This window comes from Poecilia formosa, unplaced genomic scaffold (assembly GCF_000485575.1).
Source record: "Poecilia formosa unplaced genomic scaffold, Poecilia_formosa-5.1.2 Scaffold42, whole genome shotgun sequence".
NCBI classification, from domain to species: domain Eukaryota; kingdom Metazoa; phylum Chordata; class Actinopteri; order Cyprinodontiformes; family Poeciliidae; genus Poecilia; species Poecilia formosa.
The window spans coordinates 326,711-346,992 of record NW_006799981.1 but is presented as its reverse complement, the minus strand read 5'-3'; the positions used below and the strand labels follow the sequence as shown (position 1 = coordinate 346,992).

General features: G+C 38.9%; 1 protein-coding gene and 1 long non-coding RNA gene across 4 annotated transcripts in view; one reads left to right on the top strand and one right to left on the bottom strand.

The window, feature by feature from the left end:
• LOC103137619 (B-cell lymphoma/leukemia 11A-like) overlaps positions 1–20,282 on the bottom strand; it is a 55,800-nt gene that overhangs the window by 28,214 nt on the left and 7,304 nt on the right. The gene's annotated exons all lie outside the window — the stretch shown is intronic.
• On the top strand, positions 249–18,429 carry LOC107836170 (uncharacterized). The gene is made up of 2 exons (XR_001662027.1): positions 249–5,735; positions 16,172–18,429. It is a non-coding gene; the product is annotated as an uncharacterized LOC107836170 (long non-coding RNA).

The following is a 20,282-nucleotide window of genomic DNA, read 5'->3' as shown; positions in this document are numbered from 1 at the left end:
CCAGTTTGGTGTCTACAACCAGCTTGGTGACACGTCATCACTTCACCTAAACTGTTACTTTCAGTGACTGTTTGACCTTCTGTCGGTTGAATTTAAAGCCCTAATTATTCATGTTAAAATCACAGTGATGCCCACACAAAGTACTCAGTTAAAGATCCAGAATTTTCTTAAAATCTAACATTTAAAATCAAGTTTTAAAGTCTCTATAGAAAGAAAGATGAAAGAGTCTGTCTTGTATAAACAAAATTCTCCACATGCTGTTTTATTATTCTCTTTTTTTAGTATGCCATAAAGAGCTTCTTTTCTAACCTATAATATTTTTCTTAATTCTACTTTTCTGTTGTTTGGTTGGTTTTGCTGCAGAGACAGGGAAAATCTTTGTAGCTTAAAAATTGATCAAGAGTAATGCATTAAAAGATACACAGTTTAAAAATGTTCAATAGCAATCGATCTGGTTCCGGTAAGACCTCACGTAAATGTTGATACAGTCCAGCATTAGAGGACTTCAAACGGTGCAAAGGATCCCAGAGGATGAGGCCATGCACAAAACTCACTAACGTAACAAACAATGTCTTCATATCACTGCATTTCTAACCGTTAACGGTTAAATAAGAGCAGTGTTTCAAAAGGAAGTTAGACCCACATTTTTATATGAACACAAATTATAAGAGCTGACAGCATTTATGAACACTGCAATCAGCATTTATGGAAAACAGTGGTGGTGAGAGCAGCTCCCTGCACTAAGCTGACCCACATATGATACAGGAAGCAATAAAACAAAAAGTACTCCAGCTCCTGATGATCGCAGTCCTCCCCTCTTTACAAAAAAACATGGGGAACCTGTCATCTTAATGTACTTATACCCCAGAAAGTAAATTAATAAAGCCTTTTTATATCTTAAACTCAATTAAATAATGTATTTCTGCGACACTCCTTCATATTTACAGCTTTTTGTCTTGAGATCTTGATCTCATTCCAATGAAAATGCCATGAGATGAAGCTCTAAAACAGCAAGTAAGAGCATGTTAACATGTTTACTTTGCCTTTTACAACTGCATGTTTTTCAAGTCATGTCCAAAAAGTAGGCTAGTATCAGCCAATCAAGAGTTTCTTGTCCATTTGCCCAGCTGACAGCATTCATGCATATTTAAATGAGTTTTTTTTTTAGCCAAGTGTGAACGCATCTTTTGAAAGACTTGAGTATGATGGAAAGAGTATTGTCTTCAAATTCTCCCTTTTGTCCAGATATTGAAAAGCCCTTTGTCTTTATGTTGATGTACGTTCATGAATTATTATTGCATAATAATTATTTGCAGTTAAGTCACCATTTAATGTTAAAAAACTTTCATGTTAGACTTTGTCTGATCCAGTTTCTCATTACTCATCAGCCGTTTGGTCATCTACCATCTTCACAGCAGTGAATATTCACAGCCAGATGCTGAACACTTATCTCATTAGCAGCAGCAGAGTGCAGCACAGCAGCAGCTAAAAATATTAGCATTGCACACGCTAATAACCAGCCTCCCTGAAACCCTGGCTTGAGCCCAACGACCAGAGGATGGGGGCCATGTCAAGCTAATAAACCCTCTTAATCTAAACAGGCACCGGGTCAGAATGCATGTGTGTTTTTTTTGAAGTGCATGTGTGGCTATAGCTGGCTAACCCCAGCAGATGAGCCTTCACCCCAATCACAGCCCCCTTTTTTGCTGGCAGTCTGCCGTCTGACTTGGCAGACACACACTAGTTAAGGGGGTCTGGTATGCATGTGTGTGTGTGCATGCATGTGCATTTGAGTCTGTGTGTGATTGCACCAGGGAGGGAGGATTATAGTTGTTGAACATACACACGCAAATGAGCGGCGGGCCCGACTGGTCTGCATGGTGTGTGTGTGTGTGTGTGTGTGTGTGCGTGTGCGTGCGTGTGTGTTTCAGTGTTGTAATAAAGCCAGCAGTGTTTTACTAGCCCACTGACACAGAGCATAAAAAGATCAGTGGGCCAAATCCATTAGTAGCATAATTGCATTACATGGTAAATATTCCTAAAAGGTCAGTATCTCCATCTGAAACATCATCATCACAGAGAGCTGCAGTACAATCAGGAATTCTGGTGTTTTACATGAGTTAGATGAAATAATTGCCAGTTGTCTGCATCTGTTGTAGGGGGAGAGTTGGCCAGCAGGACTGATTTTCCACTTCAGGGTGATTCAGCCTCAGCCTCTGGCAGTCTAACAGATGATCTTACACCGTGTGAGTGTCTGATGTTTCGTTTTAATGCCCCAAAACACAAAAAATCTCCTGACCGGCGCTGCCTCTGTTACCCAAAGCTGAATGACTTAGATCCAGTTAAAACACATCCACCATGTGAAACACTGTGCAGACCCCCGGTGAGGGAAACTTATCTCAAATAATTACCCCAAAAACGATGAAAATTAATCTGGAGTTAATTCAACTTGAACATGTTGTCTTTGAATTACTGAGGATTATAATCTATAGATACCATGTTAGTTAATTCATTGAAAAGGTCCAATGGCTGAGTGGAAATGAGAAGTTTCAATGTGCAGCACATAGTGTGGGCAGTTGAGAGACAGTTTGAGGAAAAGCAAAATTCAAGTTGCAACAGATGTAAAGCAATCCTGGAATGCTCTAGTTTTTTATTGTGTTAGTATATGGAGTTTCAGTTTTCACTTATGACAAGTTTCATTCAACTTCAGCCTTTATTCATAGCAGGTTTGTATTGAGGCCTTGAAAGTATCCCGCCTGACTTGTCAAAAAAAAACTGTAAAACAAACAAATGATCATTAAAAGTGATTAAAAATGGCTTCTGAGTGGCAGAGCGCTGAATGACAAAACAATACTGAGGTGACGTTCATTGTAAAGTGAATAAACTATAAACATAACATTTTGCAGGCTATTAAACATAAGTCCTTAAATTATTTACGTATGTTAAATTTTAAAAATAAAAGTTATAAAAATAACTGATTCTATCAAAATATTTAGACCAAAATTTAAATGAAGATGTCTCAATTAACTTTAACTGTGATTTTTTTTGTTTTTTTTTTGTGCCCGGTATCCTGCAGATATGTTTAACAGGTTGTATTATAAATTACTTTGTCAAACGTAAGAACTGTCAAAATGTTTCTGTCATGGAGCAAAACTTTAAGTTTGTGTCCAAATTTAATTATTTCAGAAAACAATATTTGTTTTATTCTTATTAATAATAAGAATAATTTAAAGCTATATTTGAAAGCTTAAACAAACAATGTAGCAGCAATGGAGAAAAATATGTATAATTTTGTTACTGAACTAAGTCAGCCATCTCCGACTGATCTGAATCAAGATTTTAGACCAATCAACAGTGTCAAATCACTCGCCCACTTTCTGCACTGCTTTAAACTAAGAAAGGGCTGATATCACACACAGACCAAAGCAAGTGGATGGTAGTCAGAGAAATAAGCTTAAAATCCGAAACGCACAACACCACACAGAGGCAGCAAAGAGAACATACTGTACTGTCTACACAAAAAAACACGCGCACGTACAGCCTCCAGGCTATTGTCCTCCACATTTAGGTCACGGCGAAACTAACAGCTTCACACACACACTTACACACATACTCTCCCCAGGAGGCTCTCCTCACCTGCAAAGAGGCCAGTTTGGACACAGTGTCAAAGATTAAACCTGTGTTTTATCTCTGTAAGGGGGGAATGCTTCAGGGAGTGTGTGCTAGCATGTGTGTGTGTGTGTGTGCTCACTCAGTCCCTTTAAACCAGAGGGCATGAAGGGGGGGTCACCAGAGAATACACCTTTCCCCGTTGCACGCACACATACAGCTGCCCTTCTCTGTGTGCTCGGTCAAGTAGAAAGGTGGATCTGTGTCAGGTAGCAAGGGTATTTACTGTTACTGAGACAAGCAGGCCCAGAAAACAGCAGCACAGCCAAGGGAGGCAGGGACCGGGGCCCAGACGAAGGAGAGAAAAGAAAGAAAAGAGTTGACCGGGACGGAAACTGAGAGGTGAAGGAGGAACCGGCCATGGAAAATAACAAATGCATGGGTGCATATGCAAATAGAGAAGCTGGTAATTTATTCAAAAAAGCTCACTCTGTAAAACTCTCTGTACATTAAAGAAAAAATAGTAGTCTCTTTTTTGTGTTTAAGCTGAACAACAGATGGCTAAAACATAAAAGTATCCCATTCAATATCACATAAATTCGACAAGCCAATCCTAAAATCATGGTTACAAAATATTTAACCATTACCTAATACTTATGATGATACTATGTAAAATACAGACACTAAAAACCTGCTGATACAAATGGAAACTGAAAAATGTGTCTTCATAAGAAGTTAAAAAACAACATTTTTGCAGTTGTACATTTTTTTATTTTTTTATTTTTTGCACATGTTGAACTCTATTTACACCCCATATACTCAAGTTTATGTGCTCTTTACATTTCTTACATATTTTCTCTTGTATCAGATTAAATCAGATTTTGATTGTGATACAATTTTATGTAATGCCTACATCTAATATAATGGTAGTAAAATTATTTTTTTAGTAACAAATGCGAAACATTTTACTCTTATCGTGATTATCCAGCATAATTGTCAAGATGTGCTCATTTTGGCATTTGGATAAGCTTTGTTATGATTTTAAGTACTATAGTATAAATAGCTGAAATTTTGAAAGCTTTATCTGAGTTAGCACACACTTTATTTGTGAGCTGTAATATACAAATATATGCTAATGACAACAGAAGTATATATTTATATTCTAAAATCAATTCGCTCTAGATAAGACAGCATGCTTATAGCAGCAATTCTAGTTATAAATTAATCAATTCAAAGTATAAAAAGCTCTGCACAGTATTATTTTTTATTTAATTAGAACATTTTATTCTGTACATTGTAAGTTTCTGTAAAGACTTGAAAGCATGGTTTATAAATGATCTGACCGAACTTGGCATTTTACCGTAGAAAACAAGACGTCAGTTCACCTTACTAAGGTTGTTTCCCAAGGATGTATTTTGACATCCATTTTATTCTCTGTTTTTATCATGGTGTTGGAACTAAATGCAGCCAAAATAGATTTAGGCGTCAATGCCAGAGGCATTGATATTGGCTGTTACGCTTTTTCAGAAAGCTTTTCAGTCACTACAACAATCTCAGCAGGAGCTAAAAAGTGTTTTGAAATCCACGAAGACAAAACTTATGACTTTCATTTGCTCTCAGGTCAAGTTAACTGATCCCAGCTGTTACATTAGATGGATCGACTATAAAAAAAAGTTGCTTCATGCAAATATTTAGGAAAAGTATCTCTTGATGGTAATGCTGGTCATCAACAAATCAAAGCTTAGATGTGAACTAATTTAATGCAATATAAAAGGTATTTTCCCTTAAGCAAATTTATCTAAATTGAATTATTGTTAGCATTATTAGTATTATTAGTACCATTTTTTTCTTTGAAACACAGATATGATTGAAAATAAACAACAGCAAAAGTCCTAAGCAATCCCTGAACAGTGAAAAGAATATAAGCACCATTCATCTCAAATAAGCATTAATGTTCCTGTTTCTTATTCTCTGTCTGTCTCTTTGTTTATTTTGTTTATTATTTCTGCTCAGTTACCACGCGGCCTGGTGAGCGAGGGACCACAGGTGCCTGGGTGAATCCGACGGACATCCGTAATTTATCATTCATACGCCGGTGACGGCAGGCCAGGCCGAAATATGGCACGGTAAACACAAACCATATATCATTCACAGACACAGATACACACTGACAGCCGCAGACACACATAAACACACACATAAAATGCTTCTTTGAAGAGCGCTGCTTTTATGCGAACACGGAGCCGGACATGGGTCACGTCACAACATGTTTCTTATATCTTTTTCTGTTCATTCCACTTAATCTTCGTCTTTCTGTAAAGATATTCTTCTTCTGCCATATCTTTTTTTTCCCTTGTTGATTTTTTTTTCTGGAAGACTAGACACTTATATGTATAACACTGTCACCTTTCCCTAACAGAGAAAACATATTTAGCTGTCTCATGTTGAGTGCAAGAATTTGCTTCCTCTGAACAGTTTTAGTCTTTTGTCTAGACTTCTTTTTATATTCACATAAAAAATCCTTTTGACTAATGTTTGGTTTTAATTTTTTTTGCATCAACACATCGAAGAGATGTCAGCTGCTGCCCGAACTCCTGCATAAACTCTTTTCCCTCAAATGCCTCCTGCTGCAAAACTTTTAATCCAGGTTTTAAAAGGATATATCACAGTGGGACATCACTGCTGGCCTGCATCTGCCAGAGTGAGCTGAGAGCTGATTTCTGTGTTTACATAAGATTACAGAGCAGGGAGAAAAGAAAGTAGCCGATATAGTAGCTCCAAGCCAGGCAGCTCTCATTTTTAATGCAGCAAATGCTGCCACAAACAACCTGCGGGACAGGAGGGGGATGAGGAGACGTAGCCAAAGGTTGGACCACTAAGTAGCACCACTTACAAGCCTTTAGGGAGCGCCTCCATGTGTATGTTTAATTATGGTCTACCCATATAGGATTTGAAGCAGTGGTCAATGATCCTAGCCTCGATGCCAGCACCATGATGCAAATCCCCATATGAGAAATCTCTGGAATATAAAATCTGTTGTAAGAACTGGATTTAAAGCTTTCAGGCAGAGTTGTTAGGCAAGATTTAAAGTACTGGGTTTTATTATGATATAAATTTGCAGTTGAACTAAGCTGTAAGTTTTAAAAAAATTATTAAAAAAATGTTTTGAATGGCAGATATCAAGAAAAAATTAGTTCAAAGACCTTCCAATCTGAAAACTTAAACTCTGTCCAAAAGGTAGTAACTGGAATTACCTGTGCTCCTGCCTCTGCAGGAATCTGGGGAAGATTCATTCTATTTTACTGCTGAGTCTAGTTTTTATGTCTTTGAAGCACTTTGACAATAAACCCAGACTACAAGAGTAAATCTTTGCATTTAAAAAAATATATACACATATAAAACTTTCACTCCACATCACCCTGAACACACAGTTCCCAACACGGAGGTTGCAGCATCATGCAACAAAGCTGGTTAGAGTTGATAGTACATTTTGTTTAGAACTTTATATTCAGATCTTGTCCAGTATGACCTTATGTCTTTCAATACCTTTGGATCAATCTAATGCTTTCCTTTGAGATCAGTAAAATATTTTGAATTGAAATTGAATTGAAATACATTGTCAAAATATGGATGTTTAGTAATTTACTAAAGCTATGAGCTAAATGTGGAATGTAATAAACATATAAAAGTAATGACCATAGGATATTTTAAGTTAGAATTTTAAGTTAAAATATTTAACCTACCATACATCCATTTAGAAATTAAAGTATTTTCACGCCTTATGGAAGGGCATGAATTAGTACAGTACAGCTAAAAAATATCACAATTTTTCAAATCCTGGCTCTGAATGATGATTTTGGTTCTGAATGATGTCTAAAAACCTCACTCAGCTGAAAATGACTGAAAAATTGGTCTTTTGGAGTGACTCCAAAACTCTTTCTTGCACAGACAGATTGTGTTGTGTTTATTGCACTTGTTTCAGTCTGTTTAGTTTATGGGATCCAGGTCACAGTGCAGGCTACATGTGCTGTGAAGCCCAACAGACCAAACATAAGGTCAGTGTGCCTACCTGACCTATCATCGACTGCTCTCACAATCATGTCAATGACTCATAGGGAATGACCTTGGAACATCTGTGCAAAATCGCTACACCTCTACAAAAATGTGACAAAATATACATTTTAATGCATTCAAATTGTTTTTCAATGCTTGGTTAATTCATTCTCTCAAATAATATTAAGTCGTCCATATAACACAACATAGTTGCAATCTTACTGGGGCATTTTTACACACTTTACTGTAAGTAAGCATTTAATGCAAAAGAAAGAGGTTGCAAATATACTAAAAAAAATAAAATAATACTTTCTGTGTATTAAGTCAGGAAGGAACTTAAAACAGAATAACGATACACTATGTGTGTTTAGAAAGAACAGTACCCACAAAACATGTTGTGTTACAGGGTCCCTACACTGCATGAAAGCAAGAAAAAGTGTGTTTGAACATCCCAACACATCCTGTGGTAAAATTATATTTTAAAGCCTTTGTTTTAAATGAAACTCTACACCTGTCTCAAAATTAAGGCAAAGTGTGAAGACACATGCGATCCATCAATAAGTGCACTGAGTATTAATGTAGTAATTATTACATAGCTTGATCTGGTTCAAACATCAGCATCCTGACAGGAGATGGAGCTGGAGATTATGCTTATATCCAGTAATTTTTCATTAATGAGACTCTCACTGTCAACACTGACCTGACACATGTGAAGGTTTCAAGGAGGAGAAAATAAGGAAACTGCAAAACAGATACATTTTACTCTCATTCAAAAAAAAATTAAAGTGTACTATACAGCACACCTGTACAGCATGAACATCCATAGCTCTCAAGCTATATTTACTAAATAGCTCAAGCTCAGTCACAGAGAGTAGAGAGTGTATGTCAATGCCAACATTCAAGTCCTGTCACAAATTCAACACTGTCTATCTTATTATACAGGATTTTGAGTATCCACTCCAGTCTAAATACTTTTGCTGTCCTAACAGGTTTTCTGTTGGTATTGAAAGTTGAAAGAGGGGAAATAAATAACCTGGCAAATGACTTTTACAATATCAAAACAATTCAAAAGATAAAACTCACCGTTCAACAAGAGGAAGTGAGAGAAAATCAGCTGTATCAACAAACTTTGCCATCTCAATCAACGTAAGCAACATTTTGAAAAAAGAAAAAAACAAGAAAGAAGACATATCGCTGAATGCTACCCACCTATTTTGGAGCAAGGCAACTAGATGTTGGATGTGATTGAGCAGAAAAACACAAAATTCTCAGTACTTATATATACTTTCTTCGACCTGACATCAGACATAAACCAATGCTGTGTCAGTTAGAAACAAAACCTGTGCTAACTACTTTTCCATCAACTTTCAGCCAAAGAGCCAGCTGACACGGATATGCCCTTTGGCAAGGAATCAAACCCACATAACCTGCTGGATAGCAGCTGGGCTGTGAATGACCTTCCCTCCTGGTACAGGTTCTGACCCAACTTGTTGCTGGCAATATCCGCAAACTCCTGCACTGTTAATTCATAGTTGGCTACAGGAGCAAAAAACTGAAAAGAAAGGTTGAAAATATGTTTATTTTATTTTCTCAAGTATTCTTTCTGCCTTCCTCAGCTGTCTCTTCCTCTCGGTGCACTTTTCTCTGTTTTTCTCACCCTGTGTGTTGAGAAGGACTCAACAGGTCAGGAGCTTTAGTGGAAATTAGCAGTGCTTTTGTCCATCTTTCTGTGTCTTTTTGAACCTTGTAGTTACCCTCCCACCTTACTATGCCTTTTTTTTTAAAAAAGAAATCTGGATTTTTATGCCAGCAAACCAGTCAGAGCCTGTTCTATTGAACTCATTGTGTGTGGGGGGGGGGAAGGTGTGTGCAGGTGGACGAAATGGGAGAGAGAGCTTGTTTTTGGACGGCAGCAGCAACTTGAAATGCAGAGCTGGAGCGGGTGTACGTAATTGTGCATGCGTGACTGTGTGTGTAACCCCAACACCCACCCATTATACACGCAGCCCTGCGACACCCGTCTCATCAAACAGTTGGACGCCGGCCAAGTTCATCTGTTAATGGACAGAGAGTGCCGGGACCCAGCCATTCCTCCCTCTACCCCCTCTGTTTCTCTTTCTCTCCCTCTCTCTCCCCCTTGTCCCCCAGGACACTCTACCCCCATGCCCTCTCCTCCTCATCTCTCCATATCTAGCTTTTTTTTATTGCCCCCCCCACCTCAGCTCCTCCCTCATTTCTCTCAACACCTCTTGGGGCGGTACAGATTGGGGCCTGAATTTCCCTCGTGCTGCAAAGATAAACATTGCGTGTGCGTCCTTTTGTCCCGTCAGTCCATCGGCAGGACGGTAGGGGTCTATTGCACATGTACATCGACCTTTGGAGAGCACCTACAAACAAACAGTCTGAAGCCAGTTGAGACAAGAAGAAGATAAAAAAACCAAACAAAAGCTAAAAAGCATGTTAAGTCCACAATCCTTCTGTGAGAGTGTATTCGGGAGAGAAAGAAAAGCAGTGACTACAGTTCAGAGCGTGTTGAAACACATCTGGAGTTCAATGGAAAACTGCAGAAAAAAAGGGGAGAAGGGAAAAAAAGGGCTTGTGGGATTTCATCCAGGCTTTCCCGTGGAATACTTCATGCTTTACTCTCAATTTAACACTAAACCCCATGTCTTGATGCCCCAGCAATTAATTTTGGTTGTTGTTGTTTGGTAGGGACAGGATGTGCTCTTCATGTGATGGTTGATTCAGTTTTTAATTATACTGCAGCTGTGGTTGAATGATTGTGTGACAGGAATTTTCAAATGAAAATAAACAATTCAGGGGGGCTCTAGAGCGCTGCAATGGAGTAGGCGCTTTTTTGTGAGGCTCCGTGATGTCTCCTCAAATTTCGTTTTTAATATAACACACCTGGTACTTTATTCTATATTGTTTTACTTCAAGTGAGTGGGATTACTTTTTTTTTACTTTTTATATTTCAAAATGGGGAAGAAGGACAGCGCACAGAAGGAGACAGTTCAGCCGAGCTCCAGAGCTAGCAACGAAGCTATTTTAGCTGCTGTTATAGCCCAGGGTTTGCAAGTCGCTAAACTTTTCTTTTCTTTCTTTCCCTTTCTTTTTCCCCCTTATTCAACTCCGACAATGTTGTTTTCATCTACCGTTTTGAATGTATTCTGATGGTGCTCCTTCCAAGCCAGCCATAAATCCCATTACTTTCACCACCTGGAACTGTAGGGGTATGGGTAGGGCTCTCAAGAGGGGCAAGGTCTTTTCTCACTTAAAGCATCTGTCTTCTGATGTTGTGTTCTTACAGGAAACACATATCTCACCTACAGAGCAGAGACGCTTGAGGACATCCTGGGTGTCGCAGGTGTATCAATCCAACTTCAGGGCGAGAGGGGTTGCCATTCTCATCCGTAAAACCATACCATTCATATTTGAGTCTTAAATGACTGATTCAGGCGGGAGATACATTCTTATTACTGGGATCCTTAATTCTGTCCCTCTGGCCCTTCTTAACATCTATGCACCTAATTTTGACTGTCCAGACTTTTACAAAAAAGTATTTAATCTTGTAGCGGAGCACAGCGAGTATAGGATCATTGTTGGGGTTGATTTTAACAATTACCTCGACCCTGTGCTTGACAGGTCCTCTCCTAAACTTGCCCCACCATTGCAGTCCACTTCAGTTATAACCAAGTTAGCAACGTCTTTAGATCTGGTTGATGTCTGGCGGCATCTACATCCTATAGAGAGGCAATATTCCTTTTTTTCTTCAGTTCACAAATCCTCAACAAGAATTGATTATTTTTTGGTTGACTCAAACTTAGATATGTTGGGGTGTGGGGGCCATTCCTTGAACATCTGAGTGATTCCACAGGTGTAGGTCACAGGTAGTGGCAGCCTTGCTCCGGCTCTGTAGCCCTGCTACCTTCCTGCCTGTCAGAATGGCTGTAGGTTGGCCTACCAGTCAGTGCACAAGTGATTTAATATACCCTAATACATTCATTCCCAGCAGTCTGGCGGAGCTGAATATTTTATTTAGCTGTCTTGTGTTTCATTATGTGCATGTGTGTGTATAATTATTTTTTTTCTTCCTCTTTCTTTTGTCTCCCCCATCTATATTTTTTTTTTCTTTTTTTTCCTTAATATTCTGGGTTGGGTTGGGGTATCACCTTTCCTTTCTGTTAATCGTGGCTGTTTATTTTCTGGTAATATAAATGACGGTTGGGCAGTTGTATTCTGGAACCTGTCTGCAGCTGTGATCTTACTTGGACTCATCAACGGATGAAGACGATATAGAAGATCCCAGTGTTGTCAGCATCATCCCACACTAATTGGTTATAGCAGACTGTTCGATAATTCGTATGTCAATGTATGTTAACTGTCCTGCAGTTTTGTTAATTTGTTGAAAACAATAAATATATAAAAAAGAGTCTCCAACAAAAAAAAAGAAAAAAAAGAAACAATACAGATTATTTTCTTTTGACCTAAGCCTAGGATTTTGTAATAATTCATGAAAGCATGTCTGTTTTCATTATATTTTATTTGTTTAATGCTACATGTCACTGGACCTGTTTGAGGTGCTAATTTTAAGGATCTTAACATGCAATTGTGGAGAAGAGAGCAAACATCAGTCGCACATTTGCTTTTTTGATGACGTGGTTCTTTTGACTCCTTCAGAGCATGACTTTCTGTATATGCTGGCTGGACCCAGAATTGGAGATGAGAAAAGAGACTTTTCCTCAAGGGTTAGGCCCAAAGTAGAGCTGCTGCTCCTCCTTACTGAAGGGAGTCAGTTGGGCTGGATTAGATATCTGGTTAGGGAATCTCCTGGGTTGCATCTGGGCAGATCTCTTTGGGAGGAGACTGAGAACTTTCTGAAGATCTTTTGTATGGGTTTATTTGCAAAAGATGTCTGGAGTTCCCTGTACTTCAGCGAAGTGGAAGAAGGTATGCAGATAAGCGGCCTAATAAGAATCTCTTTCACAAAACAGGTTGGTCATTATTCTGCAAAGACAAATTCATCTCTTAGCTGCCTCTGGCCATTTATGAATCATCTGTCACTACGCCTACCATAAAAAGCAATTTAACAATTAATCAATTAATCGCCCGAAAAATTAAAATGAGATTCATAATTTCCATTTGAAGGACAATTTTCTTTAAAGAGAAATCATAATATTTATAGTTTCAGTTGTGTGTAGTTTTTATTTCCATTTTATTAATTTTTTTCAGTTGTGTTTTATTTTTTTTAATATTTAAAATATCTTCCAGTTTCAGTGTTCTTTACAAAATTAAAGCTTATTGATCTTTGAGAGAGCAAACTTGCACTATTATTCCATTATCAATATATTCCTTGAAGATGGTCTCAAAACAACATTATCATTTATTGCAATAATTAATTATCCAGCAAACTTTGTAATCATGACAGGCCAACCTATCACTTTTTAAAATTTTAACCCAAAATTTTAATCACAATTTCTGTATTTTCTCTGTGGCATGCAGCGTAACTCTTTCTGTTTGCAACATTGTGTTAATTACACACTGCAAAGAGGTGATTTCTGTGTATTTTTGCCTATTTTGCTGCACAGATACTCTGTCATCGCTATATGCCCTGGTTGAATGCTGATTTGCCCTCACGCAGGTGTGTTAACATGGGAACTTGACTAGTTTGCTTAGCGAATCAGGTTGGGTTGACTTGCCGCTTTGGTTTTTTCACAAACTTACAGATAATCTGAATAAGCATTTTCAGTGCAGTTTTAGTTTGATTGACCCACAGCCAATTCAACATCTGCATACACAGTTTTTCATTAAAAAAAAGAATGTTTATAGTTGTGTTTCAGTATTTCTGTGCCAGCTAACACACCCACAGACTCAGACAGAAAAGCTTAAGAGGTGCGTTTTAGCAGCTCTTTATCCATTTTAGGGGTGGGGGTAGGATAAGAGAGGAGGGGGATGTTGAAGATGAATTATCCATTAGATTTCATCATATCTTACGCGGGCAATTACATCAAGAAAATGATCGTGGGCACGGGATCAATTATGCATGCCCTTGGCCAAAGACCAGGCACTAGGCAGAAGGAGAGGGCATGTGCACGCTCACACACACACACATGTGCAAAGACAAGGAGGATCTCATAGATGTGGCGCATCAGTTCATCTTACTGCCTAAAAAGTTCATACGCTTAATAATTTAGTTGTGTTCTGGATACAGTTTCCCAACTGAATATTAACAACTTTGAAGTGAGTAACAGCAGCCAGAGGTGTATGTGTGTGTGTGTGGATGTATTTGTAAGGGGGCTAAAAGAGACCTCAGGAAACAGGTCTTGTGAGTCCCACCGGAGACAGCACCTCGAAACACACACGCACACACACACACACTTTCACTCATCCATTACAACACCGTTTGCAGCAGCGCTCATTCCTGAGCAATTAAGAATTCCTTTTCATCGGTACGTAGGTTCCCATATCTCGCTCTCAGCGCTTGTACACAAACCAGGAGAATAGGAGGAAAAAGCAGGAGGGTCTGTGTGAGAGTTAGAGGTTAGAAAGGGAGGTTTAAAGATGAGAGAGAAAAAAACAATAAAGAGGAAAACAAAGAGATTAATGCCTGTGTTGTGCTTCATGTTTGTTGTTTCTACTTTCTTAATTGTTAGGCTTTACTAGTGAAAGAAAATTGATTTACTTTATTGACTCTTCTTTTTGTCTTGCTCTCACAAAAAAGAAACGTAGGTATCTGAGTACAAAAGGCGGGATAGAGTGTATTTCTGCACACGCAGCTTGCAGAAACAGAAGCATTTTTCCTGCTAACGACAGAACAATAGGATGCATTTTCTTTGTCTCCTTCCTTTTTAAAGAGTTTTTGCCAACGGTTGAAGAGAAAGTCAATTAGGAAGACGAATCACTAGCTCCAAAATGGCAGCTGAAGATAGAGATGAGTAAGGACGGAGGAAAGAAAAAAAAGAGATGTATCTGACACGAGTTTGTTCAAGGAGAAGCAGAAAGACTGAAAGAGATGTGGGCACCGAGAAATCTTTTCCAACATGTCAGGACCTAAATGTACAGGGGAGAGCCAGATGGTTCACGCTGGGTGATCTTTGTCAGTGTGTTTGTGAAAAACAAGAAGTGTAATGGGGAAACAGAGAAGACATCATGCAAATTAAACGCATCCAATCTCTGGCTCACTCCTCAGTCACTGTTTCAATTAAAAAAATGCTACTTTCATTTATATTAGTCTAGGAAAACACATACATATCTCTAACCTAAGGCGTGAATGAATAAAAACACACACACACATATGCACAAAGAGGCATTAAAACACACAAACACCTCCTGACATGCCGGCTCTGACAAGCGTGGCTGATGTGCGCCTCCAATGTGCATGGTAATAGCCCAATCAAAAATGCAAAACAATTGGCAATTACTGTGAGGACCTAATGGTCATTAGAATTTACAACAAGGTAATGAACTAAAGTCTGCCCATTGCATGCATATTCATAAAGCTATCTGAGCTTTGAAGATTAAAGTAGCGCTTAAAATTCAAATGAGCCACCGCAAATTATCGGGAAAAAGTCAGGTCTTCTGCTGGTGACGATGATTTGGAGTCTGAGCTTATAATCAGTCCAGAAACCGATGTTGGTAGCCATAAAATGTAAGGCTGCCGACCGGCAAAGAAGCGTCTACTTCGAAAACAACGTCTATTTATGCTCATGGACATGTTAAATGCCTTTTAAAGAAAAGGTTTTATGGTCAGATGAGGCATTACTGGGCAGTTTGGTCACAAGAAGAATGAGTTGATGTGAGGTTATCAAACCTGACAACGCAACTTTAATTGTCAAGCATTGTGGCGGCAGCGTTTTCATTTGTTCTGCTACTGGAAGTGGATGTAATAACAAAAATCGGAGAATTACATCAATATTCTACATCTTCATGCAGGCAAACATAACATTTCTTCAATGGCTCAGAGCTCAACCATGTTAAACATTTGTGAACTTCAATAAAAGTCGCTTCCAACCAGTTCAGAGCAGTGATCGAATGCCCATCCATTCAAATACTGAGTGGATGAGAAAGAAACTTACTTAAGGACATTCAACTAATACTAGTGAAGGGTGTATTCATATATATGAGCTTATGTGTATAGTTGTTGACCGTGTGTGGACTAGAGAAAAGCCCCAGCGAAGGAAAATATAGGCATGTAATTCTTATTTTGTTGGTTCATGTATATCAATGGAATCTAATTGGAACTTTATATTTAAAGTTTATCAAATTTCACCAAAGTAAAAAAAAAAACACATTAGAAAATTAGGTTTGTGGTAGAAGGAAGGTTTTGCCGCAGATCATTTTAGAGCAAGCCAATGTGTAATTTAATTTGTCAATTCATATCAATGTCAATATGTTGCTCGTAATTTCTCGTCTGGTTCTGAAATGAGGAAAACTGCGAAACTAGTTGGATAATCAGTTTGTGTTGTCTGGACAAGATTTTATAACCAGGGCTGTTTTTCTGTGTGTTCAGGTAAAAAGCTTCAGATGCAACTGCAGCGATATGTTTGAAGCTAAAAGTCCATCTGTTTACAACATGCCGAGAAGAAGGATGTGAAACGAAGGAGGAGACGGTCGCCGTGACAGGAGGAAGCCGACTGAATCTCAGGATGCAAAACTCAACAATTAGACTGACTCACACAGAGTGGTGTGTCCACAGTCTGTGTTCTGCTTACATAAGCAGCTACATATAGTGCGGTCATACGTCGAAGTAGCAGTTCAGCCAAACTGGAAGCAAGAAATCAGAGTGGAGACACACACACACACACACACACACACACACACTGCCAGCTCAGCTCTGGCCGCCTTTAACAGGGACTATTCTGCATAAACTCACACTGAAAACACACAACTGATGTAAGTAATGACAGGTAACACTGACGAATGGACACATAAGTAATCTATGTGCGTGTGTGTGTGCGTGTGTGTGTATGCGTGTGCGTGTGTGTGTGTGTGCGTGCGTGTCTCTGTGTGTGTGTGGTATATAAAGCCAGTCTGTAATCCAGTGGCCTATATAAATAAGCTTTGTAGTGTATAAACAGTTTTATGTACAAGCCTTCAACATAATAAGAGAGCTGAGCTACATGTGCAGCCCCTGTGTGTGTGTGCATGCCTCGGAACAGACACTCACACACTCACACAAAGTGAGCGGCCAAAAACAGCAGCTTTCCCTCTCACCACCAAGAAGTAAATGTAGCGTGGATGTCGAGGCACTTGCATAAACACAAAGAGCCGGATCAATAAACAATCCTCCATCACAGAGAGCGGGTCGACCTGACGTCACCGACACGCCGCCACCACCGCGGGGAAATAATCCTCCTCCTTCCAACGTCTCATCCCGCCCTGTCACTGTTTGGGGAAAGTTTGCCAGCTAGCCAAAAAAAAGCGTGGAGATCTTTCCATTTTTTTTTTATTGTTGTTGTTTTGTTTTCTTTTTTAACACATCTGTCATCATCACTGACCGTTGTTGCTGTTTTGGTGCGTCAGCGCCGCGCTTCTCAGAGAACAGCCGTCAGTCAGAACGTGTGGGCAGTCTGACGTCTTTTCCTTGGGATTTTTTTTTAAGTCGTTTCTTCATCATCGTGGTGGTGCTGTCCATTTCCTGCTCTGCTTCTATTTATTCCAAACCCAGAAAAAAGGCATCATTTCCAGCATGGCATGGGCTGGTAGGAGATCTCACTGAATATTAATCTGATATGAAAAGACTTTATGGCATTAAAATATAATCTAATAACTTGTGCACGGGGTTTTCCTCCTTCTAAAAGATCGATACATTTATAATTTTAGGATCGATTTAATTTCTTCGTAGATTATTAGTAGAAAAACACGTTCATGAGACGATTATCGTATTTGTCATGCTGCTTTTCATAGAGTAACACATTAACAAAGATTTTAGCCGGTTCGCTATGGAAGTCGGCTGCTGAACAGACGTCCGGCTCGAACCATAACAAGACTGACTGATAGTGACTATTTAGCTCCCCCAAAATGGCTGTCTTTTTCGTGACCAAAAATATTCCTCAACATCTAAATTTGTGTTTTTGTAAGTAACATGGAACAGTTTCAGAGGCGGCTTTCAGCCTCCTGCCCACCAGTGTGCAGCAGCAGCTTTGCTCTATGCTTCATATAGCCAAAGAAAACTCTGCTGATCTCATTTAAAGGTTTTTGAACCACATGAACAGAACCGCGGAACATTTTAGCAGTTTCGCAACGTGGCTTTATGACTGTATTACATTACACTTCTGTACTTTTCACATGACGTTTTGTAAATTTTCAAGTCAAAATGGAAAATCTCCACACACTTTTAGCCATCTGACTAGCAATGCACAGAAACATGGTGTAATGTTACAGCTTCATTTCTCAGCCAGAGAACATTTCACTCTGTCTTCTTCTCTCGCATGTCATTGGAAGGCCCTATAAAACTTACAATTGAAAATTCATATGACTCTTTTTTAAACTGCATTTTCTAAAGACTTGATGTACCAGCAGTCGGCCCTGGTTTTGTTCACCACACCAGGAGCACTTTGCCGTCAGAGTCTGCACTGACAAATCTGATTTTCAAGAGCACAACCGGCTGCTATTTAATACTGATACATTATTAATGACTGTTGATCATCAATTTATCTTCTTTTGCCACGTTATTTGCCTTGCATCACTTTCTCTGCAGGAGCATGATTTGTTGGAGGAAAAGAAATACCAATCAACGCCATAAGCACAAAAAACACACCAAAAAAACAAGGATCAAAGCAACCTGCTGTACATATGAGCAGGAATCTAATGATCACCGCAGGGAATCTCTCAGCTACTCCACAAACAAGTCAAAGGTCACAGTCAGGATCACATTCAGCCTTAGCTTTAATCTCAATCCCTTGTTTTGACCACTATTTTTTTTTTTTTTTTCTCCAAACTGCAAAGCCTAAGAATCTTGCATGATCCCCCTCTGCGCCTCCGGAGGAGTCACAAGTAACACTGGTGATGTTGTCGGGATGTCATCAGGGTTACCTCAGCCCGGGCCTCAAGCTTCACAAGTCTGGGAGAGAAAGCAGAGCTGCAGACAGAGGAGGACGGAGGTGCTCGCTAAGCGGACAGGGTTCAAAACCAGGAGCTTAACGAAATCTTCTCGGCAGTTGCTGAAAGCCAGGATACCTCGGCTTTATAAATATTCAAGCAGAAAACCTGCCAGACGAGGATGCAGGACGAGGTTTATAGTAGTTAACACTTTAATGCTGTCTTATATAACAGTGTGGGTGTGTGTGCTGTGGAATTACCAAGCAGGATGAAGCTCAAGTCAACCGACTCGTCTTTGTTTTATTGCTGCTCTTAATACCATAAGCAGCAAAATTCTGTTTTTTAGCACCATCGCCATGCTGCCCATACTCACTGTTTCCCTTCTTTTTGCTGAGCACTAAATAATTTATTCCAGCTTAGTTTATTCATAAAATGCCAATTTACAGCAAAAATCATCTCAACTCGCTTTACAACACAACTGATTCAAATCATATCAAATATAGTTAAATCAAAACAATTCAATCCACTCATAAAAACAGATTCAGATTCTCTTCCTAACATCCCAGTTCATATTTAACTGTAACACAGATTCAGCTTAAAATGCCCATTTGGTAAAAACTGGTAAATCTGCATAAGGCCTCCCGATTTAACTGAGTGGTTCACTTTTCATCTATCCATCCTCCTGAGAAAGTATGAGGCGACAGTGGACAGCCGGTTGCATCAACATATAAATTTGTACTCCGTATGATTTAGAAATTATTTACTTGTCTGTTTTTATCTCTTTTTGTGTTTTAGTCACACTTAAATGTTTCAAATAACCAAACACATTTTTTAAATGTGTTTGGTTTTAAAATATATATAATTTTAAAACACAAATGTTGAAATTACAATCAGCCATGGTAGTGTTCATGTCAAAGTTTAGGGTTAGAGTAATTTAGTGACTCAAGATCTGGACAACGAGAAAATGTCTGACCCAAAGTTTGTGACCTTAAGCTGAAGCAACTTGGATAATGTAGCAGGACAATGATCCAAAGCACAATTGAATTGTTCAAAAACAAACAAAAAAAACAAAGATAACAATGTGAGAGTTCAGGAAGACCCTAATCGAGGTCTGAAAATAAATACGATTAAGATGTAGACATGTTAGACATGTCAGTCCAGCTTCAAAATCCTCAAATGTGGCTGAATGAAAACAATTCTGCAACAAAGACTGGGCCAAAATTCCTCCACAGTTTGATGATTGTTGTTGCCAGCAGGAGAGGCAATGTTGGCTTGGATAGATTTTTTTTTTACCTCAATAAATGAAATCATCTTTTGCATTCATCAGGTTACTTCGTCTGATTTTTAAAAAATTGTAAGAAAAAAGAAACAGAAGAAATCTGAAGGCGGGCAAATACTTTCTCCCAGTGAGGTTTATATCAATATACAGATATATAACACAATGCAGACCACTGGCCTTTGCAGAAGATTATTAGCTTTTCCAGTCGTCACAGTAACCTGTACTGCATGTGTTATCCTGCCGCTGATGATTCCCACACACACACACACACACACACACACACACACACACAGCAGCGTGT